We start from the raw sequence: 10,000 nt of genomic DNA on the forward strand, positions 1-10,000 counted from the left end.
TTGTGTATGGGTGCGATGTGGAGGGGGACATATTCGAAAGTGCGGAGCTCCGCCGTCAGAGGCCGGGTTTTCGCCCGGGGTATCCGCCCCGGGCGCCTCTCGGGCGGCCTTCCCAACTGCCGTCGACCGCCCGGAGGGGGAAACAGAAAATATTCGAAAGTGCGGAGCTCCGCCGTCAGAGGCCGGGTTTTCGCACGGGGTATCCGCCCCGGGCGCCTCTCGGGCGGCCTTCCCAACTGCCGTCGACCGCCCGGAGGGGGAAACAGAAAATGTTCGAAAGTGCGGAGCTCCGCCGTCAGAGGCCGGGTTTTCGCACGGGGTATCCGCCCCGGGCGCCTCTCGGGCGGCCTTCCCAACTGCCGTCGACCGCCCGGAGGGGGAAACAGAAAATATTCGAAAGTGCGGAGCTCCGCCGTCAGAGGCCGGGTTTTCGCACGGGGTATCCGCCCCGGGCGCCTCTCGGGCGGCCTTCCCAACTGCCGTCGACCGCCCGGAGGGGGAAACAGAAAATGTTCGAAAGTGCGGAGCTCCGCCGTCAGAGGCCGGGTTTTCGCACGGGGTATCCGCCCCGGGCGCCTCTCGGGCGGCCTTCCCAACTGCCGTCGACCGCCCGGAGGGGGAAACAGAAAATGTTCGAAAGTGCGGAGCTCCGCCGTCAGAGGCCGGGTTTTCGCACGGGGTATCCGCCCCGGGCGCCTCTCGGGCGGCCTTCCCAACTGCCGTCGACCGCCCGGAGGGGGAAACAGAAAATATTCGAAAGTGCGGAGCTCCGCCGTCAGAGGCCGGGTTTTCGCACGGGGTATCCGCCCCGGGCGCCTCTCGGGCGGCCTTCCCAACTGCCGTCGACCGCCCGGAGGGGGAAACAGAAAATATTCGAAAGTGCGGAGCTCCGCCGTCAGAGGCCGGGTTTTCGCACGGGGTATCCGCCCCGGGCGCCTCTCGGGCGGCCTTCCCAACTGCCGTCGACCGCCCGGAGGGGGAAACAGAAAATATTCGAAAGTGCGGAGCTCCGCCGTCAGAGGCCGGGTTTTCGCACGGGGTATCCGCCCCGGGCGCCTCTCGGGCGGCCTTCCCAACTGCCGTCGACCGCCTGGAGGGGGAAATAGAAAATATTCGATAGTGCGGAGCTCCGCCGTCAGAGGCCGTTCCAGTGCTTTTGGGTGGCTGGAAACACCCTCACGATGGTCTGATTATACTCTTAGGGGCCTCCCCTGTGTCGCCCTGGAGGTCACCCATTCAAAACATGCTCACCTATATACGTTTCGGAAAGTATTTTGGTGAACGCTCACTTTCTAAGCCTTTTAGCCTTCTTGACCCCCTAACTCCCCATATCTGGTTTACCTACTACAGCGCCCCTAACGACCAAAATCGGTACTGCATACCCCTGGTACCCCCGCCATTGAAAATGAATGGGGGAATTTTTTTTAATTTCTCAATCCGGCCAGGAGGCCTCTTTTTCGGCCACGCTCGGCCGGCGAGCCGGTCCGCTCTTTACCCCTGGTACCCCCAGCCCTACCCCTGGTACCTCCCCCATTGAAAATGAATGGCGACCCCTGGTACCCCCAGCAACACCCCTGGTACCCTCAGCCTTACCCCTGGTACCCTCAGCTCAACCCCTGGTACCCCCAGCCTAACCCCTGGTACCCTCAGCGGCACCCCTGGTACCCTCAGCAACACCCCTGGTACCCCCAGCCAGCTTCGCCCCTGGTACCCTCAGCCTTACCCCTGGTACCCTCAGCCCAACCCCTGGTACCCTCAGCCCAACCCCTGGTACCCCCAGCCAGCTTCGCCCCTGGTACCCCCAGCCTTACCCCTGGTACCCCCAGCCTAACCCCTGGTACCCTCAGCCTTACCCCTGGTACCCCCAGCCTTACCCCTGGTACCTCCAGCCTAACCCCTGGTACCTCCAGCCTTACCCCTGGTACCTCCAGCCTTACCCCTGGTACCTCCAGCCGTACCCCTGGTACCCTCAGCGGCACCCCTGGTACCCTCAGCGGCACCCCTGGTACCCTCAGCCTTACCCCTGGTACCCTCAGCCGCACCCCTGGTACCCTCAGCGGCACCCCTGGTACCCTCAGCGGCACCCCTGGTACCCTCAGCGGCACCCCTGGTACCCTCAGCGGCACCCCTGGTACCCTCAGCGGCACCCCTGGTACCCTCAGCGGCACCCCTGGTACCCTCAGCCGCACCCCTGGTACCCTCAGCCGCACCCCTGGTACCCTCAGCGGCACCCCTGGTACCCTCAGCCGTACCCCTGGTACCCTCAGCGGCACCCCTGGTACCCTCAGCCGTACCCCTGGTACCCTCAGCGGCACCCCTGGTACCCTCAGCCGCACCCCTGGTACCCTCAGCCGCACCCCTGGTACCCTCAGCCGCACCCCTGGTACCCTCAGCGGTACCCCTGGTACCCTCAGCGGCACCCCTGGTACCCTCAGCGGCACCCCTGGTACCCTCAGCGGCACCCCTGGTACCTCCGCCATTGAAAATGAATGGGCGGCCTTCCCACCTGCCGTCAGCCGCCCGGAGGGGGAAATAGAAAATATTCGAAAGTGCGGAGCTCCGCCGTCAGAGGCCGGCTTTTCGCCCGGGGTATCCGCCCCGGGGCGCCTCTCGGGCGGCCTTCCCAACTGCCGTCGGCCGCCCGGAGGGGGAAATAGAAAATATTCGAAAGTGCGGAGCTCCGCCGTCAGAGGCCGGCTTTTCGCCCGGGGTATCCGCCCCGGGGCGCCTCTCGGGCGGCCTTCCCAACTGCCGTCGGCCGCCCGGAGGGGGAAATAGAAAATATTCGAAAGTGCGGAGCTCCGCCGTCAGAGGCCGGCTTTTCGCCCGGGGTATCCGCCCCGGGGCGCCTCTCGGGCGGCCTTCCCAACTGCCGTCGGCCGCCCGGAGGGGGAAATAGAAAATATTCGAAAGTGCGGAGCTCCGCCGTCAGAGGCCGGCTTTTCGCCCGAGGTATCCGCCCCGGGGCGCCTCTCGGGCGGCCTTCCCAACTGCCGTCGGCCGCCCGGAGGGGGAAATAGAAAATATTCGAAAGTGCGGAGCTCCGCCGTCAGAGGCCGGCTTTTCGCCCGAGGTATCCGCCCCGGGCGCCTCTCGGGCGGCCTTCCCAACTGCCGTCGGCCGCCCGGAGGGGGAAATAGAAAATATTCGAAAGTGCGGAGCTCCGCCGTCAGAGGCCGGCTTTTCGCCCGAGGTATCCGCCCCGGGCGCCTCTCGGGCGGCCTTCCCAACTGCCGTCGGCCGCCCGGAGGGGGAGATAGAAAATATTCGAAAGTGCGGAGCTCCGCCGTCAGAGGCCGGCTTTTCGCCCGAGGTATCCGCCCCGGGCGCCTCTCGGGCGGCCTTCCCAACTGCCGTCGGCCGCCCGGAGGGGGAAATAGAAAATATTCGAAAGTGCGGAGCTCCGCCGTCGGAGGCCGGCTTTTCGCCCGAGGTATCCGCCCCGGGCGCCTCTCGGGCGGCCTTCCCAACTGCCGTCGGCCGCCCGGAGGGGGAGATAGAAAATATTCGAAAGTGCGGAGCTCCGCCGTCAGAGGCCGGCTTTTCGCCCGAGGTATCCGCCCCGGGCGCCTCTCGGGCGGCCTTCCCAACTGCCGTCGGCCGCCCGGAGGGGGAAATAGAAAATATTCGAAAGTGCGGAGCTCCGCCGTCAGAGGCCGGCTTTTCGCCCGAGGTATCCGCCCCGGGCGCCTCTCGGGCGGCCTTCCCAACTGCCGTCGGCCGCCCGGAGGGGGAGATAGAAAATATTCGAAAGTGCGGAGCTCCGCCGTCAGAGGCCGGCTTTTCGCCCGAGGTATCCGCCCCGGGCGCCTCTCGGGCGGCCTTCCCAACTGCCGTCGACCGCCCGGAGGGGGAAATAGAAAATATTCGAAAGTGCGGAGCTCCGCCGTCAGAGGCCGGCTTTTCGCCCGAGGTATCCGCCCCGGGCGCCTCTCGGGCGGCCTTCCCAACTGCCGTCGACCGCCCGGAGGGGGAGATAGAAAATATTCGAAAGTGCGGAGCTCCGCCGTCAGAGGCCGGCTCCACGCTTCATTCATCCGACCGAGACGCCTCTCCGCCGGCCACACTCGGCTGCGGGGCCGGCCCGCTCTCCGCCATTGAAAATGAATGGGGGGCATTTTCTCATGCTTTCAATCCGCCTAAGAGGCATCTTTCCCGGCCAACTTTGTGCCCCTGGTACCTCCAGCATCGAGAAAGCATGGTGACTCGTCCGACACATGCCCCCCTATATACGTTTCGGAAAGTATTTTGGTGAACGGTCACTTTCTAAGCCTTTCGCCTTCTTGACCCCCTAACTCCGCATATCTGGTTTACCTACTACAGCGCCCCTAACGACCAAAATCGGTACTGCTACCCCTGGTACCCCCGCCATTGAAAATGAATGGGGGAATTTTTTTAATCCCCCAGGCCGGCCAGGAGGCCCCTTTCCCGGCCAAACTCGCACGCTGGGCCGGCCCGCTCTTTACCCCTGGTACCCCCGCCATTGAAAATGAATGGGGGAATTTTTTCAATCTCCCAATCCGACCAAGAGGCCTCTTTTCCGGCCAAACTCGCACGCCGGGCCGGCCCGCTCTTTACCCCTGGTACCCCCAGCTCTACCCCTGGTACCCCCGCCATTGAAAATGAATGGGGGAAATTTTTTCAATCTCCCAATCCGACCAAGAGGCCTCTTTTCCGGCCAAACTCGCACGCCGGGCCGGCCCGCTCTTTACCCCTGGTACCCCCAGCTCTACCCCTGGTACCCCCGCCATTGAAAATGAATGGGGGAATTTTTTCAATCTCCCAATCCGACCAAGAGGCCTCTTTTCCGGCCAAACTCGCACGCCGGGCCGGCCCGCTCTTTACCCCTGGTACCCCCAGCTCTACCCCTGGTACCCCCGCCATTGAAAATGAATGGGGGAATTTTTTCAATCTCCCACGCCGGCCAAGAGGCCTTTTTCCCGGGCACGCACGCTCGCCGGGCCGGCCCGCTATTATTAAACTCTCACCCCTGCAAGGAGGCCTTTTTCCCGGGCACGCACGCTCGCGGGGCCGGCCCGCTATTATTAAACTCTCACGCCGGCCAAGAGGCCTTTTTCCCGGGCACGCACGCTCGCCGGGCCGGCCCGCTATTATTAAACTCTCACGCCTGCAAGGAGGCCTTTTTCCCGGGCACGCACGCTCGCCGGGCCGGCCCGCTATTATTGAACTCTCACGCCTGCAAGGAGGCCTTTTTCCCGGGCACGCACGCTCGCGGAGCCGGCCCGCTATTATTAAACTCTCACGCCTGCAAGGAGGCCTTTTTCCCGGGCACGCACGCTCGCCGGGCCGGCCCGCTATTATTAAACTCTCACGCCTGCAAGGAGGCCTTTTTCCCGGGCACGCACGCTCGCCGGGCCGGCCCGCTATTATTAAACTCTCACGCCTGCAAGGAGGCCTTTTTCCCGGGCACGCACGCTCGCCGGGCCGGCCCGCTATTATTAAACTCTCACGCCTGCAAGGAGGCCTTTTTCCCGGGCACGCACGCTCGCCGGGCCGGCCCGCTATTATTAAACTCTCACGCCGGCCAAGAGGCCCTTTTCCCGGGCACGCACGCTCGATGAGCCGGCCCGCTATTATTAAACTCTCACGCCGGCCAAGAGGCCCTTTTCCCGGGCACGCACGCTCGATGAGCCGGCCCGCTATTATTAAACTCTCACGCCGGCCAAGAGGCCTTTTTCCCGGCCACGCACGCTCGCGGAGCCGGCCCGCTATTATTAAACTCTCACGCCTGCAAGGAGGCCTTTTTCCCGGGCACGCACGCTCGCCGGGCCGGCCCGCTATTATTAAACTCTCACGCCGGCCAAGAGGCCCTTTTCCCGGGCACGCACGCTCGATGAGCCGGCCCGCTATTATTAAACTCTCACGCCGGCCAAGAGGCCCTTTTCCCGGGCACGCACGCTCGCCGAGCCGGCCCGCTATTATTAAACTCTCACGCCGGCCAAGAGGCCTTTTTCCCGGCCACGCACGCTCGCGGAGCCGGCCCGCTATTATTAAACTCTCACGCCTGCAAGGAGGCCTTTTTCCCGGGCACGCACGCTCGCCGGGCCGGCCCGCTATTATTAAACGCTCACGCCTGCAAGGAGGCCTTTTTCCCGGGCACGCACGCTCGCCGGGCCGGCCCGCTATTATTAAACTCTCACGCCGGCCAAGAGGCCCTTTTCCCGGGCACGCACGCTCGATGAGCCGGCCCGCTATTATTAAACTCTCACGCCGGCCAAGAGGCCCTTTTCCCGGGCACGCACGCTCGCCGAGCCGGCCCGCTATTATTAAACTCTCAGGCCCGCTATTATTAAACTCTCACGCCGGCCAAGAGGCCCTTTTCCCGGGCACGCACGCTCGATGAGCCGGCCCGCTATTATTAAACTCTCACGCCTGCAAGGAGGCCTTTTTCCCGGGCACGCACGCTCGCTGAGCCGGCCCGCTATTATTAAACTCTCACGCCGGCCAAGAGGCCCTTTTCCCGGGCACGCACGCTCGCCGAGCCGGCCCGCTATTATTAAACTCTCACGCCGGCCAAGAGGCCTTTTTCCCGGGCACGCACGCTCGCCGAGCCGGCCCGCTATTATTAAACTCTCACGCCGGCCAGGAGGCATTTTTCCCGGGCACGCACGCTCGCCGTGCAGGCCCGCCATTTGCCTACCACACCGCCGTCTGGCGGACACCAAGCGGTACCGCCGACCCCTCCCGTTGAAAATGAATGGGGGATTTTTTTTCAATCCCCCAAGCTGGCCAAGAGGCCTTTTTCCCGGGCACGCACGCTCGCCGAGCCGGCCCGCTATTATTAAACTCTCACGCCTGCAAGGAGGCCTTTTTCCCGGGCACGCACGCTCGATGAGCCGGCCCGCTATTATTAAACTCTCACGCCGGCCAGGAGGCATTTTTCCCGGGCACGCACGCTCGCCGTGCAGGCCCGCCATTTGCCTACCACACCGCCGTCTGGCGGACACCACGCGGTACCGCCGACCCCTCCCGTTGAAAATGAATGGGGGATTTTTTTTTACAATCCCCCAAGCCGGCCAAGAGGCCTTTTTCCCGGGCACGCACGCTCGATGAGCCGGCCCGCTATTATTAAACTCTCACGCCGGCCAAGAGGCCCTTTTCCCGGGCACGCACGCTCGATGAGCCGGCCCGCTATTATTAAACGCTCACGCCTGCAAGGAGGCCTTTTTCCCGGGCACGCACGCTCGCCGGGCCGGCCCGCTATTATTAAACTCTCACGCCGGCCAAGAGGCCTTTTTCCCGGGCACGCACGCTCGATGAGCCGGCCCGCTATTATTAAACTCTTACGCCTGCAAGGAGGCCTTTTTCCCGGGCACGCACGCTCGCCGAGCCGGCCCGCTATTATTAAACTCTCACGCCTGCAAGGAGGCCTTTTTCCCGGGCACGCACGCTCGCAGAGCCGGCCCGCTATTATTAAACTCTCACGCCGGCCAGGAGGCCTTTTTCCCGGGCACGCACGCTCGCCGTGCAGGCCCGCCATTTGCCTACCACACCGCCGTCTGGCGGACACCAAGCGGTACCGCCGACCCCTCCCGTTGAAAATGAATGGGGGATTTTTTTTTCAATCCCCCAAGCCGGCCAAGAGGCCTTTTTCCCGGGCACGCACGCTCGATGAGCCGGCCCGCTATTATTAAACTCTCACGCCGGCCAAGAGGCCCTTTTCCCGGGCACGCACGCTCGATGAGCCGGCCCGCTATTATTAAACGCTCACGCCTGCAAGGAGGCCTTTTTCCCGGGCACGCACGCTCGCCGGGCCGGCCCGCTATTATTAAACTCTCACGCCGGCCAAGAGGCCTTTTTCCCGGGCACGCACGCTCTCCGGGCCGGCCCGCTATTATTAAACTCTCACGCCTGCAAGGAGGCCTTTTTCCCGGGCACGCACGCTCGCCGTGCAGGCCCGCCATTTGCCTACCACACCGCCGTCTGGCGGACACCAAGCGGTACCGCCGACCCCTCCCGTTGAAAATGAATGGGGGATTTTTTTTCAATCCCCCAAGCCGGCCAAGAGGCCTTTTTCCCGGGCACGCACGCTCGCCGGGCCGGCCCGCTATTATTAAACGCTCAGGCCGGCCAAGAGGCCCTTTTCCCGGGCACGCACGCTCGCAGAGCCGGTCCGCTATTATTAAACGCTCACGCCTGCAAGGAGGCCTTTTTCCCGGGCACGCACGCTCGCCGGGCCGGCCCGCTATTATTAAACTCTCACCCCTGCAAGGAGGCCTTTTTCCCGGGCACGCACGCTCGCGGGGCCGGCCCGCTATTATTAAACTCTCACGCCGGCCAAGAGGCCCTTTTCCCGGGCACGCACGCTCGCCGAGCCGGCCCGCTATTATTAAACTCTCACGCCTGCAAGGAGGCCCTTTTCCCGGGCACGCACGCTCGATGAGCCGGCCCGCTATTATTAAACTCTCACGCCTGCAAGGAGGCCTTTTTCCCGGGCACGCACGCTCGCGGGGCCGGCCCGCTATTATTAAACGCTCAGGCCGGCCAAGAGGCCCTTTTCCCGGGCACGCACGCTCGATGAGCCGGCCCGCTATTATTAAACGCTCAGGCCGGCCAAGAGGCCCTTTTCCCGGGCACGCACGCTCGCAGAGCCGGCCCGCTATTATTAAACTCTCACGCCTGCAAGGAGGCCCTTTTCCCGGGCACGCACGCTCGATGAGCCGGCCCGCTATTATTAAACTCTCACGCCTGCAAGGAGGCCTTTTTCCCGGGCACGCACGCTCGCCGGGCCGGCCCGCTATTATTAAACTCTCACGCCGGCCAAGAGGCCTTTTTCCCGTGCACGCACGCTCGCCGAGCCGGCCCGCTATTATTAAACTCTCACGCCTGCAAGGAGGCCTTTTTCCCGGGCACGCACGCTCGCCGGGCCGGCCCGCTATTATTAAACTCTCACGCCTGCAAGGAGGCCTTTTTCCCGGGCACGCACGCTCGCCGGGCCGGCCCGCTATTATTAAACGCTCACGCCTGCAAGGAGGCCTTTTTCCCGGGCACGCACGCTCGCCGGGCCGGCCCGCTATTATTAAACTCTCACGCCGGCCAAGAGGCCCTTTTCCCGGGCACGCACGCTCGATGAGCCGGCCCGCTATTATTAAACTCTCACGCCGGCCAAGAGGCCTTTTTCCCGGGCACGCACGCTCGCCGAGCCGGCCCGCCTTTTGCCTACCACACCGCCGTCTGGCGGACACCGACCCCTGGTACATCTGCCATTGAAAATGAATGGGGGAATTTTTTCAAACTCCCAATCCGAGCAAGAGGCCCCTTTTCCGGCCACACTCGCCCGCCGGGCCGGCCCGCTCTTTACCCCTGGTACCCCCAGCAACACCCCTGGTACCCCCAGCCTTGCCCCTGGTACCTCCCCCATTGAAAATGAATGGTGACCCCTGGTACCCCCAGCAACACCCCTGGTACCCTCAACCTTACCCCTGGTACCCTCAGCTGCACCCCTGGTACCCTCAGCCTTACCCCTGGTACCCCCAGCCAGCTTCGCCCCTGGTACCCCCAGCCTTGCCCCTGGTACCTCCGCCATTGGAAATGAATGGGGGATTTTTTCAAACTCCCAATCCGACCAAGAGGCCCCTTTTCCGGCCACACTCGCCCGCCGGGCCGGCCCGCTCTTTACCCCTGGTACCCCCAGCCTTGCCCCTGGTACCTCCGCCATTGGAAATGAATGGGGGATTTTTTTCAAACTCCCAATCCGACCGAGAGGCCTCTTTCCCGGCCACACTCGCCCGCCGGGCCGGCCCGCTCTTTACCCCTGGTACCCTCAGCGGCACCCCTGGTACCTCCAGCCCTACCCCTGGTACCCTCAGCCTTACCCCTGGTACCCCCAGCGGCACCCCTGGTACCCTCAGCCTTACCCCTGGTACCCCCAGCGGCACCCCTGGTACCCTCAGCCTTACCCCTGGTACCCCCAGCGGCACCCCTGGTACCCTCAGCGGCACCCCTGGTACCCTCAGCCTTACCCCTGGTACCCCCAGCG

This window comes from Hippocampus guttulatus, unplaced genomic scaffold (genome assembly GCF_054856545.1).
Source record: "Hippocampus guttulatus isolate MCC_2025c unplaced genomic scaffold, RoL_Hgut_1.0 HiC_scaffold_36, whole genome shotgun sequence".
Lineage (NCBI taxonomy): Eukaryota > Metazoa > Chordata > Actinopteri > Syngnathiformes > Syngnathidae > Hippocampus > Hippocampus guttulatus.